At 42.9% G+C, this 23,323-nt stretch overlaps 1 protein-coding gene and 1 long non-coding RNA gene across 6 annotated transcripts in view; one reads left to right on the top strand and one right to left on the bottom strand.

The window, feature by feature from the left end:
• FGF12 (fibroblast growth factor 12) overlaps positions 1–23,323 on the top strand; it is a 606,762-nt gene that overhangs the window by 518,549 nt on the left and 64,890 nt on the right. The window lies entirely within an intron of this gene.
• Positions 18,271–23,323, bottom strand: part of LOC137571682 (uncharacterized) — a 68,526-nt gene continuing 63,473 nt past the window's right edge. Inside the window, exon 3 of the long non-coding RNA XR_011031405.1 lies at positions 18,271–18,394. This is a non-coding gene — a long non-coding RNA (uncharacterized lncRNA). The remainder of the gene's footprint in view (positions 18,395–23,323) is intronic.

The raw sequence follows: 23,323 nt of genomic DNA on the forward strand, positions 1-23,323 counted from the left end.
TTTGCAATGCCTGCTGCATTACTGGATCAACATAACTGGACAGTCCAGTACTGGCCGGTTCCAGGCGAGTACTTTCAGGGGTTCTGGGGTCGGGGATCACACTGACAGCCTCCTGCGTATCTGTTGCCGCATTGCCCGCGGGTTGCTCAACCTCGGTACGCACAGGATCTTCAGTCTCTGGTTCCCCTCGACTTGCGTTAGATGAGCCGGTGTCCTCCACAGTGGACACCTCCAGCGTCCGCAGATTCTGGCTATCCCATCGGTACAAGTCCGTTATCAGGTCCTGCTGTTTCTTGCCGCGGATGTCCATGCCTCTCGCCTCGCACAGACTCTGCAGGTCGGATAGGACCATGACCTTGTAATTCCCGGACATTTCCATGCCAAATAAAAGAAAACTTAGGGGAGGGGTACTGGTTACACAGTCTCTCTGTATATATGAAAAATATATTGCACTCAGTCACTACCAACGAATTAGTTCGTTTCTCGATAGGGCTAATTCGATAGCCCTACCTGAGATACTATCAGCACACACAGATCCCAAACGCTGCCGACCACTGTCACAAGAGCCCCACTGGCCGTGAACACGCAAAACCGTCCGATCCGATTCTAGCACACAGATTGAGAGCTATGGACGCAATCTGCGTAGAATTGGCGGAGTTTGAGCGTCACGACGCAGTAGGGAGCCTGTGAGGTTACGAAAATACACTTTTACTCCAACCCAGGGGTAGATTTGCCACCATCTCTGTTTTCTATCAGCCCAGAGATAACTGCTAACTGGCTATAGACCTGTGAAACAAACAACCGGTTAAAACTGTGCAATTCCTATCTATCTATCAAAACAGTAGCGTCCCTTCGGAAGTTTAGGTCTCGTCTGTGTATACTGAATAGAAGGTTTTACTGAGAGGTAAAGACCTTTTAAAAAGCCTTTATTTGTTACAATATAAATAATTAATATATACAGACAATCGTGAACAATTAAACGATGAGAGACAGTGATAACACAGTACATAAAAGAAAAAGGGATAAAAAGAACGAATACTTATGATTCTGTGGAAAGTCCGTTCGGGAAAAGACAAAGTTCCTTTGTTGCAGTTAGTTCGCAATATGGCCGAACCACATGGCCGTTGCTCCGCCTGCAAGATGGCCACTGCTATTTCCCCAAGCAGTGGCAGTCTTTTCGGTATGATGGAAAGTGGGGGAATTGGCTGGGGGTCCTCATGCAATCAGTTTTGAGCACTGACATTTCTGGGCGGAGTCTCAAGCTCAGCCCAGGGGCGTGTCAGGCAGTGAGTTCTCAGGGGAGGAACTTCCAGCCATCCACAAAATATGTCCAATTTCATACCCCGCCGGGGTTTTGTCGCACATGCAAACCGATTTCATATTCAGATTGGGCTGAGAATACACGTTCATAGGACATCAAACTTGCAATATTTGGGGCGCACGGGGACCCCATTATTCATATCTCAGCCCCTGCTCGGGTTACCTGGCTATGTCTAGTATCACCATATTCTACAGAATTAGGGAAACAAAATTATGTAATTTTCATATTCCTCCCATGGATGGTATTTGCAAAATGTGACAAAGTTATCAACACCATGCATTCCATACTCAGTTTAGTCGGTGCCGTCAAGACTGGGAGGAATGTAGGTGTCAATAGACCTCATGCTGTGCTAGCTTCCCCTGTTGAATAGACTCTGTTGGTATTTCAGCTCTGCCCAATTAGCACATTAGTGTCACCAGAGCTTTTCCGGGAGCCTTAACAGGATTTCTTGCTAAACCAGGTTGCTTTAGCCATATGCTAACGCAGGCCCATTCAGCCCTCATGGCAAAAGGGGGGGGGGAAGGCAGGAAGGAAAAACTTCTATTTTAAAAATAAAGAATGTCAGTTTTCCGATCACGGTTGCGATCGGACACTCGGCCGCGAATCCTCGGACGACTGGGCGTCGCCCGGCGTCACAGGTACATTAAAAGGATACTGTAGGGGGGTCGGGGGAAAATGAGCTGAACTTACCCGGGGCTTCTAATGGTCCCTCGCAGACATCCTGTGTTGGCGCAGCCACTCCCCAATGCTCCTGCCCCGCCTCCAGTTCACTTCTGGAATTTCAGACTTTAAAGTCAGAAAACCACTGCGCCTGCACGCCCGTGTCCTCGCTCCCGCTGATGTCACCAGGAGTGTACTGCGCAGACACAGACCATATTGGGCCTGCGCTGTGCGCTCTTGATGACATCAGCGGGATCGAGGACACGGCAACGCAGGCGCAGTGGTTTTCAGACTTTAAAGTCTGAAATTCCAGAAGTGAACCGGAGGCGGGGCCGGAGCATTGGTGAGTGGCTGCGCGGGCACAGGATGTCTGCGAGGACCGTTAGAAGCCCCGGGTAAGTTCAACTCATTTTCCCCTGACCCCCCTACAGTATCCCTTTAATATATGTCTTTACTTATTTTACTTATACCTGTTGTTCCTTTTCACTGGCTTAGTACAAGGATTGCCTGACATCTCCTGTCTCACTAAGGGCGGAGTATAATGCAATGAGGGAGTGTCCACGAAAATGACTGCAGTTTTTCTCGGATGATTTTTGGATTAAAATGTGCATTTTAACATGTGTGTCATCCATGGTCAGCTGACAGCAGCTGACTGTTGGCAATGGGAATCGCATACGGTTTGTGATATTATGGCATTTGTGTCATGGTTTTTTTCTGCACTTTAAATACACCTGAGCTGAGAGGCATATAGAGGCTGCCATATTTATTTCCTGTTAAACAATACCAGTTGCCTGGCTCTCCTGCTGATCCTCTAATAGTTTTAGCCACAGACCCTGAACAAGCCTGCAGATCAAATGTTTCTGACTGATGTCTGACTAGATTAGCCTCATGATTGTTTCAGGTTTGTGATCCAAATACTACTGCAGCCAGAGACAGACAGGCAATTGGTATTGTTTAAAAGGAAATAGATATGGCAGCCTCCATATGCCTCTAAGTTCAGGTGTCCTTTAAAACAAGCTTACAATAATAGCCCAAATCATTGTTTAGCAGTGATTTAGAATGGTAGAAATAGCCCAGTGTTCTCCCCAGAATTTTTTTCCAGCCGGGTGGCATAAAATAGTAGCCGGGTGGCATGAAATAGTAGACCGGTGGGGCAATATGAGAGAATGCTGGGCTGGTGCTTCTGTGCCCAACTCTGCTTATAGCATAGGAGGAGATGAGCCGATGACAGCCGGGTGCTCATCAATATTAGCCGGGTGGAGCACCCAGCTAAAAGAGCCTGGGGAGAACACTGGCCTATAATGTATAATGCATCATGCGATCGAGGGATTAAAACAGGTGCAAAGAATACTGGAGCAAAAGTGGAGCTGTTGCCTCCAAACTTTATTTAAATCAACCACTAAAAACTAAATTAGTGGTTCTGTACAATTGTTTTCTTTGCACCTGCCTTGATAAATCAGCCTTGATATTTGCGCCATTGAAGGTACTTTTTACAATACATCCTCCATTTCTCTTTTTGCCAAAATGTGGGCTTTTTCATATGTGCAAATTAAAAGAGCATTTCTATATAAATGTCTCCACTTTTTGGAAAGTAATTGCTGTATATTATGATTGTTCCAATAGTCTGTCCAGCTTCCTGTTGGGTACCCAACAGCTTTTGGTCTCAGGCGGTGTTTTACTGTATAATGTTAGCTGGGAAATATCAGTGGGAGGTTAGATTCAAACTACGCTTCCTACCAGGACTCACTTGCTAAAATGAAGCACTAGTTTCACTTTATTATGAAGACAACACTGTGGGTCTGTGCCATATGACAGTGCATGTATTTCTCTTTATATATTATGAATGGAAAGCAACAATATAAGGGCAGCTCTTTCTAAACATTTTAGCTTTGCCAGGTTTTCACAAATGCCCAATTAGGTTAAAAGGGGTGACTGCCAGTCTGAAATCTGTGATAATTATTATTACCGTGGCCCCTATTCAATCAGCTTTTTTCTTTACTTTTCTCACAGGAAAGGTTTTTACTCCTTATCAATAAAATATTTTTTAAGATCCCAATAAATAATGAAATACCCAAAATAGGCTTGATATTACATTCTAACTATTTTCTTTCTTCTTTTTTTTTTACTTCTTTAATTGCTATGCTAGGTGCTCAAAAGCTATTTTGTAGCTAAGATGAAAAAGGATCTCCTAAGAGAAAACTCTAAAGAAACGTTAATTGAATAAGGGCCTGTATGTTTATATGTTACTGGTATTTTTAAATAATACTGTACAAAAGGGGTTTAGTTAGTTAGAATCGAGCTATTGGGGTAGGGAGTGGTTACAGGTAGGCAAAAGTGGGGGTGGGGTTTAGTTGAAGGCGTTAACAGTGCCAAAATTATGCAGATGGTTCGCCAGTGCATACATGTTGTTTGCCACTTTTGATCTAGTCAGTAAGTAATGATTCCTACCAGTACTTTTAGTAATGATAGGGTGGCGTACCCTGTCATTAATTACGTATTTACATTTTACGTTACATATGTATGATGTCTACAATACATTTAACACATTTGTCCCCCTCATCATCACTTCAAACCTTACAGCCCGTACCTATAATCATAATAGCCTTAGACACATCTATGCATTCAATCTTGTTGAACTAAAAAAAAAATAACTTGTGGTGAGCATAGCCCAGCAGCTCAAACTATAAATGCTTAGTAGACAAACAGATCTGGAGGGAAAACTAAATCATTTAGTATTATCTCTAATTTATGGCCTCTACCTGATGATCTACAAATATAGTGAATAAACTGGGAATAGTGCCCGTAGGCCTTCCAGTCCACAAAATCCACAGGCATTTTAGTGCGAACACCTTAACTACATGCCGAACGCCTAACGCCAATGGGCGTGGCTGCGGCGGCAGCCCCAGGAATGCCTGACGCCGATTGGCGTCAAGTCCTGGGGCTCTGTTTTGCAGGAGATCGCACGCAGGCTGCGCGCGCATCTCCTGCTCAGGGGCGGAGCTCTGCCCCCTCTTCAGTCTCCGAGTGGCCGCTTGGGAGACTGTTAGATGCCAAAACGCCATCTAAACACATAGTGCATCGCTGAGATGAGCAGCAGCGCTGTACTGGGGACAAGAGAGCGATCAGCTCACATAGGCTGAAGCCTATGACAGCCGTTTGCGTGATTGGCTGACTTCAGGGAGGGAGGGGAATAAGTGTAAAAAAAAAAATGTTCATTTTGTTTAGAAAACAAAGAAATACATATTTATATTAAAAAAAACACCTGGGGGGCGATCAGACCCCACCAACAAAGAGCTCTGTTGGTGGGGGGGGGGGGGAGGGGGGATCACTCGTGTGCTGTGTTGTGCGGCCCTGCAGCTTGGCCTTAAAGCTGCAGGCATTTTAGTTAAAATTGGCCTGGTCTTTAGGGGGGTTTACCACTGTGGTCCTCAAGTGGTTAACCTCCCTGGCGTTCATTTGATGCGGACTTTCGTCCGCGCGAGGGCTATTTAAAAAAAAAATTAAATCATGTAGCTAGCACTAGGCTAGCCACATGTGTTCCCCAACCTCCCCGGTGCTGTGTCCCACCCCCGATCGCCGCCAGTTGTATCCCACAAGAGCCGTAAACTCTTCACTCAGCTACGGTCGTCACTGTGGCGACAATCGGACATGACGTCTGACGTCATCGACATCATGACATCATGCGCAGTCCTGATCCTTGCCATAGCGACGCCCGGTGGTGACGGAAGATGCGGTGCCAGTGCGGGCTCCGGGGGGGGGAGGGGAATGTATAACGCCACCGATCGGGGGGGAGCAGCAGCAATCGAACAACACATGCAGCTAGCCAAGTGTTAGCTACATGATGTGCAGAAAAAATTTCCCCAAAAAATCTCCTGGGCCATGCTGTCCCCTCCGGCAGTAATGGACCAGCTGAGCTCGTCCATACCGCTCAGGAGGTTAATGTACCTTCACTTTCTCTTAGACTTCAATATTGAAGTTTTTTTTTTTTGCCATGTAGTTGTGACAGTTGACAAATATTGTTGGATGTTAGTTACCTTTTGCTACAAGCCTTTAACTATTTGAATAATTCAGTAAAAAAAAAAGATTTGACAAAAACAAATTTGTCACACATCACCTCACCTTTATTGGCAGGAAATGGGTTCCTCTGGATTCTAACTATTTGAAGATTGCCCTCTTTCTGATTAGAGGTCACATACCTGGTTGTGAATTTGCTACAGGGTTTAACCTCTTGAGGACTGCAGGGCTAAACCCCCCTAGTGACCAGGCAATTTTTAGTTTAAAAGGCCACTGCAGCTTTAAGGCCAAGCTGCAGGGCCGCACAACATAGCACACGAGTGATCCCCCCCCCCCCTTTTCTCCCTACCAACAGAGCTCTCTGTTGGTGGGGTCTGATCGCTCCCCCATGTTTATTTTTTTTTTAATAAATATTTGTGTTGCCTTTTTTTAAAAAAAAAACCCTCTTCCTTTAACCCCCTTCCCTCCCTCGCTCCCTCCCTCCCCACAGCCGGCCAATTACGGCGATCGGCTGTCATAGGCTTCTGCCTATGAGAGCCGATCGCTCTCTTGTCCCCCAGGGGGACAGCCGTGTCACACGGCTGTCCCCAGTGCAGTGCTGCTGCTGATCGCAGCGCTGCACAGAGTAAATAGACGGCGATCACGCCGTCTAACAGTCTCCCGAGCGGCAATAGCCGCTCTGAGACTGCAGGCGGGGCGGAGCTCCGCCCCCCAAGCAGGAGATGCGCGCGCAGCCTTCGCGCGATCTCCTGCAAAACAGAGCCCCAGGACTTTACGCCAATTGGCGTTAGGCGGTCCTGGGGCTGCCGCCGCGGCCACGCCTACTGGCGTGACGCGGTCGGCAAGAGGTTAAAGGTTTCCTAAACTAGTTAATGTCAGAAAATAATTATCATCACCCTAGATGTCAAGGCATTACCGAAAATGGGTTTGTGTTACCATATTATTTATTTTGATACTACTAGACAAGACAAGACAAATAACATTTATATTGCGCTTTTCTCCTTGCGGACTTAAAGCGCCAGAGCACAGCAGCAGCCACTAGGGCGCGCTCTATTGGCAGTAGCAGTGTAAGGGAGACTTTCCAAAGGTCTCCTACTGAATTAGTGCTGGCTTACTGAACAGGCAGAGCCGAGATTCGAACCCAGGTCTCCTGCGTCAGAGGCAGAGCCCTTAACCATTACACCATCCAGCCAACTAGACCCAAACACATTTTAAAATGGGCTCTAGGTCTATCTTTTAACAGTGCACATGCGCGCACACCCGCTGCTCATGCTCGCGAATCCGTCCTCTCGCGCACACGCCGGCCTGGCTCACTGGCCCCGTCCTGTCTCAACGGCTGTCTTGGTCCATGCTGCGCACATGAGCAGTAGCAAAAAGCATGGACCCAGCTACACAGAGACAGGCACACGCAGGGACACAGGGGTTTTATTATAGAGGATGTTAAATACAAACCTACAACTTCTTGTAGTAAACTGTAACGAATGTGGAATCGTCTCCGTGGTCAGCGCACCAGACATGCGCTGACATGACGGATTTCCTCCACAAGCGTATAAATTTGCAGGAACCCAGCAGTAGGTGCAATGCACCTGCAGAGGGAAATTCCTGACGGCAGGTGGAGCTGTGGAGTGCAGAGGAACAGCTCCTCTGCTCTACCACACACGCCAGACAGGAATTGTATGAAGGGAAGAACTGTAATCGCAAGAGAAGCGATTGAGAGTGAGCACAGAGACAGATTGTGTGTGTGTGTGCATAAAACTAGTCGCCAACCCACGACTGTGCACACACCACAGCAGATACGAAGCAGGAACGCGATCGCGAGAGGTGCGATCGCCAAGCATGACACAAGGCTACAGCAAGGCGGAGCACGAGAGTAGCAAAGGCACAGCAAATCATACAATGAGGAAATATGGAAAATAACAAACGCTAGCTAACCGCGAACACCGCACTCATTCGCAACAGTGCACGCGGTTACCACGTGATAAGCACAATAGAGACAAGCACGCCTAACTAACCATCGACAGACAAACATGAAACAGAGGACGCGAACGCTTGCTTAACGGTTACCTCACCGAGCCTCCAGCAAGCGTCCATAGCAGACAAGACAGACACACGAAAACAGGGACAAGCGAGAGATAGGATCCACAGCACTAGCGAGAAGCAAGTGCGATCCAGGTACAGAGTAGCAGAACAGAAGGATCCACAGCACTAGCGAAAAGTGGCCAGCGCGATCCCAGAAGACAGAACAGAAGGATCCACAGCACCAGCGAAAAGTGGCTAGAGCGATCCCAGGAGACAGAACAGAAGGATCCACAGTGCTAGCGAAAAGTGGCTAGCGCGATCCCAGGAGACAGAACAGAAGGATCCACAGCGCTAGCGAAAAGTGGCTAGAGCGATCCCAGGAGACAGAACAGAAGAGATAGCTGGTAGCAACCGCTGCACCAGCTATACTCCAAGAGGAGAGATCAGAACCATTTCCTGTCCACCACCGCTGGGACAGGATAACAGCAACAGAACAAACAAACAGATAAACAATCCTAACTGCACTTAAGGAATCTGCCTAGCACAGTTTCCAGAAATTACTCTAAGCTGATCTTCAAACCAAGAGCATGGCTGACACTCTCTAGGAGTGTGTACTACAAACCCTGAAGGAATGACCAGCAAAGGACTGTGGGTAATCCCAACCTTTATACTGCCAGTCATCACAGGAGGCAGGTAGGGGATTTGCATAACGAATGTATGCAAATTCCTCAGCAGCAAGCTGCAATACAGACAAAAAGTCTCTCTTAAAGAGACCTGCAGAATGCAGACCTGAACAGTGGTCAAAAAGCTGCCTGTTTACACAGGCAGCTGAGCAGATTCTCACATAAACGTATTTCCTGTTACTTCCAGTAAGTCTTAGATAAAAGAAAAGTCCAGCCAAAAATGTCCACTTTTGTTTTCTGAGAATGAAGAAGCTAATTGATTGATCAGTCATGATCTAATATTCACAAGCAATTCCCTGACAGTGCTTGCCGCTTGCCAATGCCATACTTGTGATGCTCAACCAGTCAGGAAAAGAGCACAGAGAGATTCATCAAGCAGTCTGGCCACTGCTGTTATTTTATATTCATCAAATCTTAACCCTTGTGTCTCTGTGCATTAGGGAGTCTTCACTAATCAGACAATGCTTGATGAAAATACAATTATGCTAACAACAAGTCTGAACCTGCTCGTGTTTTTAAGCCTTGTACGTGTGATGTCCTTGATGCCTTATTGTATTAATTTTCCGTAGATTCACTTTTGTCCAGCAGAGGTTGGAGGAAAAACAATTGATTTAGACATAGCTTCTGGCTTCTGGAGGCCCTTGTACATAAGGATGAGCTGCGTGTATCTGACAAATTGAATTAGTGCTGTTGTTCCTATCAAACTATCGTTCATTGATTGCATCCTTCCCGTGGTCTGCAACACATTTGTCAAATACTTTTTTATGCCTTGAACCTGCCAATTTGGCATGCTTTTTAAATATAAGCAGTTTTTGTATTCTACAATAAATGCAGACGATATGGACAGTATTGTGCACCGCATACTGCACTGTGGCCATAACCTTCCAACGTTGTGCCATAACTCTGTGCAATAACCAATTGAATTACCCCCACTATATTTCAGAAGGCTGACAAGCATCTGCCAGTCTGGTGAAAAATGTTTGTGTGTTACTGTCTCCGATGTAATTTGAAACCGGTAAAAGTAACTTGCACCTGTAATTATTTATTTTGTATGTTTTACAATAACAGATTTTGCATAAAGCCTAAATCCAAGTAAGTAAAAAGCAGGTCCCTAACCTATTGCTGCATATTTCAGTTGTATTAAAGCCACATATCTATCCTGATCATTTATCAATCTGGTCACATGACTGTTTCCGGACTTTTCATTCAGATGATGCCATCTGAGAGGAGAGATTTTCTGTACAGCAAGCATCTACTTCAGGCAAGGAATTGGGTGGAGTTTTCAGGCTGCTGCATACTGTATTTACAACACTGGTCTCTGAGTGCATTTGCTGAGCTCTACTGAGATCTACTGATTTCAACCCCCTGTATATATATATATATATATATATATATATATATATATATATATATATATATATATATATATATATATATATATATATCATAAACTACTTTAATTTTAGTGCATCAACATCCCTGTGCCATTTAACAGGTAAAACCTAATTGGTTGATTTGCAAAAGAAAAAAAAAATTGCATGATTGTTTTACCTTGAGCTGGGGATAAACAGGACAATGTAAGGCTGAACACACATGCATTTGTTTTTCATTAATTGATTGGAAAGGGGTGGGGAGAGCAGGTGCAGTGGGGAATCAATGGCCCATAGTTTTTCACCGCAGCAGGCAGTTCGACTAATGCTTAATAGATTTCTGCTGAAATCTATCAAAATTGAGCTTTCAGTTTATGGTAGAAATTGATCACTACTCCAAATCCAATTGAATAGAGATCGATCAACTTGGCATATCACACCATAATCCACTAGTGTATGGCTGACTTTAGTATGTAGGAATTTCCCCATTTATAAGGTACAAATGGCAGCATCATCAGACTGTAGTGGACCAGTATTGGCGCTAAAAGAGATGTGGTTGCCTATGTGTTATTCATTAAAGTATCTATTCAAGAACAATGTACGTACACCTTTACCTTATAAATTGCTGTTAAGGTGGCCATACACTGGTCGATTTGCCATCAGATTCGACCAACAGATAGATCCCTCTCTGATCGAATCTGATCAGAGAGGGATCGTATGGCCACCTTTACTGCAAACAGATTGTGAATCGATTTCAGCCTGAAACCGGTCACAGTCTGTGGAGCTGCCGCTGCTGCCGCCCCCCCCCCCCCACCCCCCGCATACTTTACCTGCTCCGGCTGGCGCGAGTCCCCGCTGTCTTCTTCTCCGCTCCGGCCCCACCACGCTTCGGCTACTGAACTTCCTGTCCAGGGGAAGTTTAAACAGTAGAGGGCGCTCTACTCTTTAAACTTCCTGCCGGGACAGGAAGTTCTGTGTAGCTCTGGAGCCCGAAGCGGAGAAGAAGGCCAGGGGACTCAAGCCGGCTGGAGCAGGTAATGCATTACCGCTGTATTGCGTCGGTCGTCGGGCATTCGAACGCCGCTAACGACGCACTCCCGACCTGCCGGCGACCGAGAAAAATCTTTCGCACGGATGGGTCGATGGGAAACGACGGGAGCGGTCGATTTCGGACGGAAATCGATCGTTCTGTCAGCGGTGTGCGTGCCGATTTCACAGCCATTTCGATCACTGTGATCGAAACGGATGTATATCGGCGGGAAAATCGTTAGGTGTATGAGCCCCTTTAGAGTAACATCTAAAGGACTTACAGATAGAAAGAGAAAAACTGCTTTCTCATGGCCTATACCAGATACGAAGAAATAAGGTTGTCAGCAGATCCGTATTAATAAACTTGGATCCAAGAGAATGTGCAGAATCTCAGGAACATTAGATAATAAGGGAAGCAAATCCCAGAGCATGTCTGTGATTCTGCAGATTAGCAAGCTTTGGTGACCGCTAGGGAACATCTTCAGTGCTGTATGAAATGTATTGTGGAAAGCATTGGTAGAATAGCTTGTTAATGGGAATAGTGTGCTCAGGATGTGACATCTGACTTTCCAGAGAATAGAAAGCAGACTCAGCATCTCTTATACACATGGGGGTGATTTACTAAAGGAGATGAGCAGTGCAGGGCAGTGACCTGAAAGTGGGATCACTTTAAAGCCCCAGCCATGCCAGTCATGTGCAGGGAAATTTAAAAACTAGAACCTTTGCTTTACATTATTGCATGTCTGGGCATGTACGCTCTCTCTTCTCAGCAGCTGTGTGTGTGTGTGTGTGTGTGTGTGTGTGTGTGTGTGTGTGTGTGTGTGTGTGTGTGTGTGTGTGTATATATATACAGTATGTATATATATACAGTATATATATATATATATGTATATATAGTTTCAATTTTACAGTGTTTCTACTTATGAGTTTGCCTTTAAGAATGTAGAGCCACTGTTTCTCCATCTCTTACTTCCATTTAGGACAGTTTTATACTGGCCAGAACGTTGTGGTGTGATGTTCCGCCCCTTTGCATCACACCACAACAGCAAAACCTCCAACGCTAAAAACACAATTCATATGACCCTGAGGCAGACCGCGCCCACAGGGTAATATGCTTAGTCCGCCGCGCACACGCCCCCCACAAGCTCTTCTCTGCCCCTTGCCCAGTAACATACTCCCTGCCAGACAGGAAATACATCACTTGAATTCCCGGCTTCTCCGTCGTATTTGCATTGTTCCGCACATGCGCGCCGCCAACAAATTAAAAAATTCTATGTCGGCTGTTGACTTCCATTTATTCCGTGGAAGTTGCAAGGTAATGCGTTTTTGACTTTGCAGTGGGTCGACGGCAGATCAGAAGATCACAAGCTTACGATGCAACTCGATGCGGTTTGTGTACTGGGCTTCATAATTTGCTCAAGTTGGTTTTTGATTAGATTAACCCATTTTAAAAAAGAAAAGACCAATGAATGGACTGTGTAAAACCAGCCATACATGCACAGATTGCCACCCGATGTGGCAAACTGATCAATCCTTCTCTCATCTGAATCTGACCAGAGAGCGATCAAAACCATCCATACACTGCACACAGATTTCATAGTGAAATCTATTGACCATGTATGGAACCGTAGCGTTGCACTGACCAATACAGTGCAACACTATGAGAAGTCAATTGACCACCGCTTCCGATTGACCAAACTGTTCCATCTGGCCCAATCATAATTTTGATAGATTTTTGCCAAAAAATACATTGAAAAGGACTATCGATGCAGCATATCTTGGTTTAATTTTTATGCATAGATCCCTGGCAGATTCCATGCATGTACGGCTTGCTATTAGTGTTTAGTGATCCCCAATATCATGTTGGCCAAGGCTTATCTAGTATATATGCAAACAATATGCAATGGAGGCATGGCTTCACAGAGTGTAAAACATGTCAACAATTTACTGATATCACATAACAATGACACGGGCAGCTTAACTGCATGCACAAATTAGCACAGTGTTTAAAGTCCAATTTAAATACCAATGGAACACATATATGTCCTGATAGTTCATAAAACACAGCACTAGAGGTTAATGAAAGTAAACTAGGCTAGGCTAGGCCGGCACATAAATCTCTTATCCACACAATCACATAGACAAGCCACCTACATCCACAATGAACAGTCTATGAGGAAGTTCAAGGTGTAGCTTGGAGCTTTACGATCGGAATAAGTTTGCATCCCGTATGGGACCCCCTGCATAGTCTGGAGTATTCCACTTCCAAATGGTACAGTCCTACCATGTAAAACATATCGGCAGCAATCTCATCAGTCCATGTGATTCAGTGGGTACCCATGCACAGGCTGCCTCTGCACAACAGTACGGCCCTCCAAGAGTCGCTGTACAAACCGATCATTAGCTACACCAGCCAGCTGGTTGTGTACTGCTCGAGGTGCGGCAGATGTCAGCTGTGTGTTGGCATGTGACGAACAGACTCATGGACATGTGGCTCCCGCCCACCAATGTAGTCTATATACTGTATGGGGATTAAAGCTCAGCAGGTAGATTATAAACTCATAAGAGCAACACTCTGCTTTTTTGTTTTCTGTCATAGCTGTATATATTAGCAACTGTCATAATTAAGTGGTCCAATACACTGTTCCCCAACCGTGTCCCCAAGGCCCACCTGTATATTTTACCTCACCTGTGCATGTTTGTGGTTTTCTGCAAAACATATACGGTTGGTGGGCCTTGAGTATAGGGTTCCTACTCTGTAATACATCTGTAATTGGTACTCATGTTTGTAACTTACTGTATTGCTCTATGGAACACAGATAGAACCTTTTATGTGTGACTGTTGTTTTTGTTACATATACATACTGAATCAGTTACATGGAAAATCTAGCCACATGTGACCTTTTCATGATCCTGTGGCAGTACATAGATTCTGAGTATCAGAAAATAGTGATTAGACTTTAAAGAGAAACTCCAAACAAGAATTGAACTTTATCCCAATCAGTAGCTGATACCCCAATTTACATGAGAAATATATTCCTTTTCACAAACAGACCATCAGGGGGCGCTGTATGACTGATATTGTGGTGAAACCCCTCCCACAAGAAGCTCTGAGGACCGTGGTAAAAATGTCACCATGTAATAAATGTCAGAATGTAAATCAGGGATTTAAAAGATTTTACAATGGGCAAACACTGACTAAATCATTTATAGATAATTATTGTAAAAATGAAGCACTTTTTTATTACATTATTTTCACTGGAGTTCCTCTTTAAGTATGTAAGGCCAAACTTGTAAAGTAAATCTGAAAAAAAATGAGACAGCCTATGCGTTTAGATTGCATGTTTGTGGTAACATGAAAAAAAATCCTCAACTCCCATATCCCCATGAAAGAGCAGGAGGACCTCATATTGTTATTTGAACTGTTCGGGGGACTTGAAACAGACCATAGGAATTCTGTAGTTTCCATGAGGGAATACGGTAATTGTATTTGTTGTATTTAAGTCGTTCTGCAATATTACAGCTGACAGTACGTGTGATTTCTCCGACCAGAGGAATCCCAGAGGAGGGACGGTGTCATTCCATGCTAATACTTGGAGTGATCTTAAGCCATAAAAAATCAGAAAGACAAATGGTAGTTTTACTGTTTGATTGCAAATAAATATTAACCCAAAGTGAGCTGTTTGATCAAGCAGTACCGAGCAATACACCTGTATCCTTTATTCTCCCATCCCTCACCAGCAGACAGCAGGATAGCATGACTGCCCGGCAAGTGGATGGGGGATCTGGCCAAGCCATCAGCAGCTCCCACCTAATAATTGGGTTCTGCACTGTAATATAGGGGTAGTTGAGTTGAAATGTGGGACAATGAATGACTTACCAACTTTATACTTTTACCGCCCATAGGCCTAGTATGTTGGGGCTCCCCTTCCATGAGCAGCAGTACCCCTCCCATTCCATGTGCTGCCCCCTCTTCCATGTGTAACATCCATGTGTGCAGCCCATCTATTTCATGAGCAGTGCTTTAGGACATCAGCTTCCCTTTTTCATGTGTTGCTCGCCATTTGCAGCTTTTTTTTTTCATATGTAGCAACTAGGGATGATCAATTAGATGCCAATATTTACGTGTTCATGCAGGATTATGTACATTTGTATGTTAATGTATGCAGCTTGATAATGAGCTAATCAATTTAAACCTGGGTGGTCCATTTTCAAGCTGCATAAATTTGCATACAAATTTACATAATTCTACACGAACTCGGAAATATTTGCATCTCATTGACTGTCCCTGGTAGAAGCCCCAACTTCATGTTCAGGTGCCCCTTGGGCTGTAGTTAATGCTGCAAAATATATGCGCTAGGCAACAATGTCTTGCCATTTATGGCTACGTTTAATTGGCTTATATAATTGCTAGCAATAAATGGGCAGGATATGAGTAATAGTCTTTTGTCTATATCATGTGCTTCTGCAATTTAAAGCCCCAATTCCTGCATGATTTTGTATGCATTCAATACATAATTGTAATATATGTTATATAAAACAAAAACAAAAAAAATCATTAAAAACAAAATGAGTTTTTAGAGAATGTAAATTCGTGCAGCAGGTATTTTTATGTTGTAAACTGCAATTTTTTTTCCTTTATTATTTTTTTTTCTTTAATGCATAATTTAGATAAAACAGTGCTCAATTAAATTCATATAAAATGGAATCAGCAGAGTGGAAAGTGCGCATTTTATACTATACGGTGTGTGAATAATATGAGGTATTCATATAAGCTCTTTGCAAGCCCCGCCTACATCATGTTAATCAGTTTGTACACATTATATCTGATTTTTCAGCATGTCTTTGTTTCAGTGCTCTTTTCCATTACATGAATTGTGCTACATCCAGCTTAGATGATTATGTGTTTCCTGACTCTTTTTACTGCTTAGATATACACTGAGCTGTAGATTGCCATATGTTAGGCATCCATCAAATCAACCAACCAAATCTTCTGTGCAAATCCATCATCTTCTCCCCAACATAATACATTTGCACCAGATATTGTTAAACAATTCTACACTACAGCAGCCGTTTCTATTACCTTAGGTAACATCTCACCGCTGGGAGCCTCAGGGACAGGACATAGTAATTTGACTGAAAATGAGTTGCCTTCATGGGATTGCTTTTCAGAAAGGATTGCTGCGTAGCTCACTTCAACTGCAGGTCACAATGTTGTATGTTTTGTCATATTGTTTCATAACAAACAAAATTAGTCAATGATGTTTAGAAGACAAGGGTAAGTCTGTGTATACATTCCTAGCCGTGCTTTATGGTTGAGCCATACATTGATTGTCAGCTACAGAAAACTGGCATAGCTTCTTGTGGGGTGGTGGCATCAGACAAATGACCACATGAAATGGTGACACCAATTAGCCACATCGGCTTATTTGGTGTCACACTTCAAGACTGTGTTATTTGTATTGCAGAAAATCTGTTGTTCAGAACAATAGTCATCATAATACCCAGGAAATCGACTTGTCCTGAATGTGCACGCTGCTCCTAGGTCAAATGGGTATAATGTATACAGAATACTCTAACAGGAGTCTTGCTAAAAGATAGAGTTTTTTCCATGACACCCATGAAATATATTATTTAAAATCACATGTTATATTTACTGTGCACTCCACTTTTACAAGTTGAACAAAATGATCAAAGCCTTTTTAGGGTTTCCAGGGTAGCACTAAACCTACCAATAATCATCATAACCAGTAGCTCTCAACTTATAGCATAATTATATGTACAGCTATGACTGGTCATCACCTGATCCAGCAATTCATTGTCAGATTAGGTAGCAATCATACACTGATTAGCAAAAATACCAAATCCATCTGCTTAACATTAGGTAGTTTTCACTTGTGTTTCCAAACAGTTCTGACTTGTTGAGACATGAACTCCTTCTTAAGGTGTTTGTTTTGTATCTGGCACCAACACATCAGCAGAAGATCCTTTAGGTCCTGTATATTGTGAGGGATCTCCAGTGGGTTGTACCTTTTGCTCCAGGATATATTGATAGTCTTGTGATTTAATTGTTCCCTGCACAGACTTAAGCCATCTCATGTCAGTTGCATCTAAGTAGCCCTACAATATAACTAAGACTTCCATGTTTAGTAGTACATACAATGTTCTTTTTTTTTTAAAGCTGCATTTAAAATATATGTCTATGGACATAGAGATTGTGATTTGCCAAACAGTTCCAGTTTTGTCTCATTAATTCAAAGGACATTCTCTTAGAAACGCTTTGGCTAGATATGCATTTTGCAAATTCTAGTCTGGCTCTTTTATGTTTTTCTTTTAGCAATTAATTTTCCATGGGTCTTTGTTCGTTGTGCCCACTGTCAATCAGAAAGCACATATGGTGGAATCAGACACTAACAACCCTTAACTTTGCAATTCAGCTTGTGTCTCTTTAGGTGTGTCTATGCCCGCTCGCTGCGCACATGCCCGCCCAGCCACCCCTCTCTGCTCTTGTCCCAACAACGGCTGGCCCAGCAGCACATGCGCAGTAGCGCAAATGCAGAGGCACACACACACGGACATGGCACGCAGGGACACTTAGGTTTTATTAGGTAGGCTTCTTACTATTTTATTGTATAATATGCTGCGCCACTTATAACAATTACCACAAACCAAAATGTAAAATTCTATATCCACAGTCAATTATATGGCAGTCCTGTTAGTGCGGTGTGTTTCATCCACTTGAAATATCCTTATGTATAAAAACAATCCACTGCGCTCTTCCAGGGGTTAGACCTGCAAAAACAGCTTCACATAGCGTAACACTGCTTCCACTGCTTCAGTTGGCATATCTCTCATACTTCACCAAAACTTCAGTGCCCGTGAGTCGTGACTAACAGTGCAACACTGTGTGCCCACCACCTCAAAAACTGGGAGGCTCACCAGATGCAGATCACCTCTTTTTTCAGGTGGGGCTCTCGTTTAAAACGTATGTCTCACTCCGCACTTCAGTGATTCATATCCATCATCAGTTTAAAATTGTCCTTTTAATAAACACATTAAAATTTCATTGCGCAGTATGTCAATCCAACAATTAAAACACCACTGCGCTTCTCCCGCCTTCCAACCACTTACAAGATCCAGATGAATAGTGTGTCATAGCGGTAAGTCTCCTAGGCCTGGCATGCTGCATTCTGTATACCGTTCCGCGGCTTCCCGCGCTCTTGGCCGTCCGCTCTTGCCTAGTGCTTCCGTGTTCCACCACTCTCAACGTGACCTGCGTCAGCCGTACTGGCTCTGATCTATTTGGGAAAAGGTAAAGATTTCTCATGGGCAAACGGGTATCCGCTACTGATTGGAATGAAGTTCAATTCTTGGTTACAGTTCCTCTTTAGTAGGCTTAGATAGCGGTAGGTTAGAGTATTTTGGCTTAGGTAGCGGTAGGTTAGTGTTTGTCGTAAATAGAGGGACAGTTAGTGTGAGAGGAAGGCTAGGTAAAGCAAAAAATATTGGTAAAATTACTGATATTCTATTATCCTAATCACTCAGTGCTCAATAGTAGAATATATTCTACTAGCTACTTCACCCATGATCCTTTTTCAATGTGATGTATGCGGCAGAATAATTGACTGCAGGATTTGACACATAAAATAGATTGTAAGCTTCTTTAACCACTTCGCTGCCCGGGTACAGTATATCTACGCTCATTTGGACTTGAGTTCCCCACCCGGAGCGTAGATATACGCACCCCCCGCCGCTGCCGCCGCTGTCCGCGCTCCTGCTTGCATGTGCGCGCGCTCCCACGCTTGTGCACGCCGCCGGCCGTTTGCCCGGAAATCAATGAATGGGAAAAACCATTCCCGTTTGTTGATCTCTGCCCCCCAGCAATGATCGGCTTCTTCTATGAGAAGTAGCGCGATCATTGTGAAAAACAAATTTTCCTAGCCTCCCTGAACATCCTGTAAGCGTACTTCCGACGCTTACAGGACGCATTCACAAAAAGTTACTGTGGCCATCTTGTGGCCAAAAAGTAAAACTACACCCAAAAACATTTTTCATATACAAATACATTATTTTACAATATAAATTAACTAATTAACGCCCACACTCCCCAATTGTTACCATTTTTTTTGTAATAATAATAAAAAAAATTACAATTAAAAAAACAAAACAAAACATAAATAGTTACCTTAGGGACTGAACTCTTTAAATATTTATATCAAGAGGGTATAATACTGTTATTTTATAAATTATGGGCTTGTAATTAGGGATGGACGCAAAACTGAAAAAAATGCACCTTTATTTGCAAATAATATATTGGTGCCAAACATTGTGATAGGGACATAATTTAAATGGTGTAGTAACCGGGACAAATGGTCAAATAAGTTACATGGATTTTATTTACAGTAGCATGCATTATTTAAAAACTATAAAGGCTGAAAACTGAAAAATAATGATTTTTTCCCCAAATGTTTTCCTATTTTCCCATTAAAACATATTTAGAATAAAATAATTCTTGGCATAATGTCCCACCTAAAGAAAGCCTAATTGGTGGCGAAAAAAACAAGATATAGTTCATTTTATTGTGATAAGTAATGATAAAGTTATAGGCGAATGAATGTAAGGAGCGCTGAAAGTAGACAATTGCTCGGATGCTGAAGGGGTAAAACCCCTCAGTTGTGTAGTGGTTAATTATCTTTTCTATTGGTGCCAGTTAATGTCTCCAGGGCTTTTAAGGAATCTTTGTTGACTAAACAATACTTTGTTTTGACACTTGCTTATCAGGTGTACATGGAACAATTGCTTTTTACGTGTTACAATTCAGGAGGCTTGGAATACCTTTTCAATTACCTGTAAGGGTGCTAACAAATTTGTCCACGCCTGTACAATGAAACAGTGTTTATTTTTGTAAACATTATAATTACTTTGTAAATGACTGTGTTGTCAGTTATTTTATATTTTACATATCTTGCGATAATAATTAAGGTACATCTGTGTTACAATGTTCTCCCATAATAATACATTGCTGCAGGCTGTGAATAATTCTTGCATGTTTGTGTGGACTGACAATAACACCCGTGTTGTATTCAGGCGACTGTTTTGTAATGATGGATGAGAGCTCTGATTTATTTCAGGCTAACTTTCACAAACTCACTGGCTTCAAATGATAACAACATCACGATTAAACAGTTGCTGTTGCTGCTTAGGGAATTATCCAGATTAATAATGGACATATAAATAACAAAGAATATTCAGGCTTAAACAAGGCGACCAGAATTTGGAATTTATGAGCACTGCCACCAGTTGTTAATTTTGTGATTTATAGGAGCAAGCTGGCAGTAGCAAATGATTTGTTTTCGTTAGATATTTGGACATTTTCAACATTATTTTTGTTCCAAATGACAATTTTTGTTGTTGTTTATTGGACTAAAAATGAAAAGGCCTACAGTTCATTTGCAATATTTGTTAGAGATAGACAAGACTTGAAATTATTACCAGAATGTAGTAATTAACCCCTGCATGACCGCTTGAGGCTTGGCACCCATGCTAACCTAGAAATAAAAAAACGCATATATAAGTAGATAATACTAGTTCTACTTACATAGCAGATGTATTGCACTGTCCAAGTTATTATTCCTGTGAATTTTATAAAGGAAAAGCAGAGAATCCTATTCTAGACAGTTTCCATCTTTGTTACCTTTGAATGAAGCTAATCCTGACATAATTTTCTCCTTCACTCTTTTTTCTCCCCTTGCTAATTGTATATTCATTGCCTGCTCTCCTCTCAGAGTCTTCTGACACTCCCACTGAGGTCTATACTAGGAAATGCACTGTCTTGTGTCATTAAAATGAGGGGGAAATAAAGGTAGGAGGAATATAGTATAGATAAAAAGACCCCCCAGCATGCAACCGTTTTGCCAGCTGATGGCAATGGCAATTAAAGGCCTAGTGCTTCTAAGGTAGGTGATAACTCCCAACCATAACAGCAGAAAAAGGTTTGAAAGTTTTGAATGCAGGATTAGTATCTTTAACACTTAATACACTCAGACCAGTTGCTGTTGAAAGTAGATTTTTATGGTGAAAATCTGGCTTTAAAGGGAAGGTTCAGGGAGGGGATTCCAAAAATAAAAATAAATTTCCACTTACCTGGGGCTTCCTCCAGCCCGTGGCAGGCAGGAGGTGCCCTCGCCGCCGCTCCGCAGGCTCCCGGTGGTCTCCGGTGCCCGACCCGACCTGGCCAGGCCGGCTGCCAGGTCGGGCTCCTCTGCGCTCCATTTCCTGGGACTTCTGCGTCCCACGACGGCGCGCTGACGTCATCGGACGTCCGCCGGGCTGTACTGCGCACGCGCAGAACTACTGCGCATGCGCAGTACAGCCCGGCGGACGTCCGATGACGTCAGCGCGCCGTCGTGGGACGCAGAAGTCCCAGGAAATGGAGCGCAGAGGAGCCCGACCTGGCAGCCGGCCTGGCCAGGTCGGGTCGGGCACCGGAGACCACCGGGAGCCTGCGGAGCGGCGGCGAGGGCACCTCCTGCCTGCCACGGGCTGGAGGAAGCCCCAGGTAAGTGAAAATTTATTTTTATTTTTTGAATCCCCTCCCTGAACCTTCCCTTTAAGAGGAAGAAATGGGAGGATGATAGATGAAACATCACAGCAAGCCTGTAGCTTCCTATCTGAAAATTAAACTTAAGCCAAAAGTTAAAATTTTCAAGGAATGAATGATTACAGTGGATGGGGGGAAATATGAGAAAAACAGACAGTGCGCAGAAGTATGTGGATCCATCATGAACGTACCTCAGTTCTTAGCTTAAGTAGCTTTGCCTCTGTTCAGGTGTGCTTTTAAGCTACATATAGTATAACATTGCACCAAAATTGGTGGTAATTTTCAAGACCGTATTTTATTTATTTGTTAAATTTTTTTTTTCTGAAATATGCCTAAAAAACAGGTGTTCATGTAATTCTTCTATAAACAAAAAGCCTTATTTATAAGGAAACGTTTCACACATAAGAAAAAAAAAATACAGTTTAAACTGTGGCATTAAAATGCTAGTGCTGTAGAGGTTAATATATGACCACTGCCTTTTGCGTATATTCCTTCTGGTTTTGGCTGCAGCAATAAAATTATATTCCTCTTCAGGCTACAACAAATAATAACCTTACCAGACCAGATTTCTCTGCAGATAGTGTAATTCAGTACAGCACAGCAGTGGACATCTACATTCTTTTTAGTTTAAATGTCAACTCCTAGTTGGAATTGATTTTTAACCTACGTGTTTTTTTGTCTATTTTTTTATTGTGTATTTATAGGTTTTTCTTTTTGTTCAATTTTTTAAGCTTCATATCTAACTCCAAAATCTAAGATGCTGGTTTAGCTATTAAGTAAGCTACAAATATTCCATTCTTTCAAACAGTATCCATTAAGGCTAGGTCCACACTTGTCCGTTCCAGATCGGATCCACTTCAAATGGATCCGTTTTTGTAAATATTATTTTTTCCTCCCCGGTTTTCTTTAAAAATACCTTATTGCAGCCTACGCTTCCAGTCCGTGAAAACGTATCCCCAGCCATATTTTCCATAGCACTTTGCAGGGTACATTGAATAATCTAGGTCCCTATCTGTTGTTTACTGGGGCTTATGGTTTATTACATACCCCCCCCCCCCCCATAGTTATAGTCAAAACGTTTTGCCATAGCGTAGGGTCAGTGTAGCAGAAGGCAAACAATCTACCAATATGTTTTAGGGTTGTGGAAGCAAACTTGATTACCTGATCGAAGTGCTAATGAACACAATTATTTTTCCATAAGTTGATTCTTGATAAAGAGCTGTAATGCATAGTAAATGTAAGACAGTATCATGACTTTTCTAAATGGACTCTAAATGTGAATTCCTTGGATATGTGAAACACCTTTTCTCCTTAAAACATGTTTATTATATTCAACAGCCACAGACTTTAAACAATAAAGTAGGCTCAAAAAGTAGGCTCAAAAACGTTGGCATTGAGAAGAAGTGAAAATTAAAAGTTGAAACGCACACTTGATCTACTAACAGCAGGATGATACGTGATAATAGGCCTAATCTATTATTTTGTCCAGGCTGAATAGCCTAGTAAATATGTCTCTGTAGCTTGCTCCTTTATTATTTCATATACCAAGTGCTGTATCTAACATGTGACCCCAGTCCGATTTACATGTTCCTGTCTTGATTACGTACTGACATTTCAAAATACTTCT

The sequence above is a fragment of the Hyperolius riggenbachi genome, chromosome 4, assembly GCF_040937935.1.
Source record: "Hyperolius riggenbachi isolate aHypRig1 chromosome 4, aHypRig1.pri, whole genome shotgun sequence".
NCBI lineage: Eukaryota > Metazoa > Chordata > Amphibia > Anura > Hyperoliidae > Hyperolius > Hyperolius riggenbachi.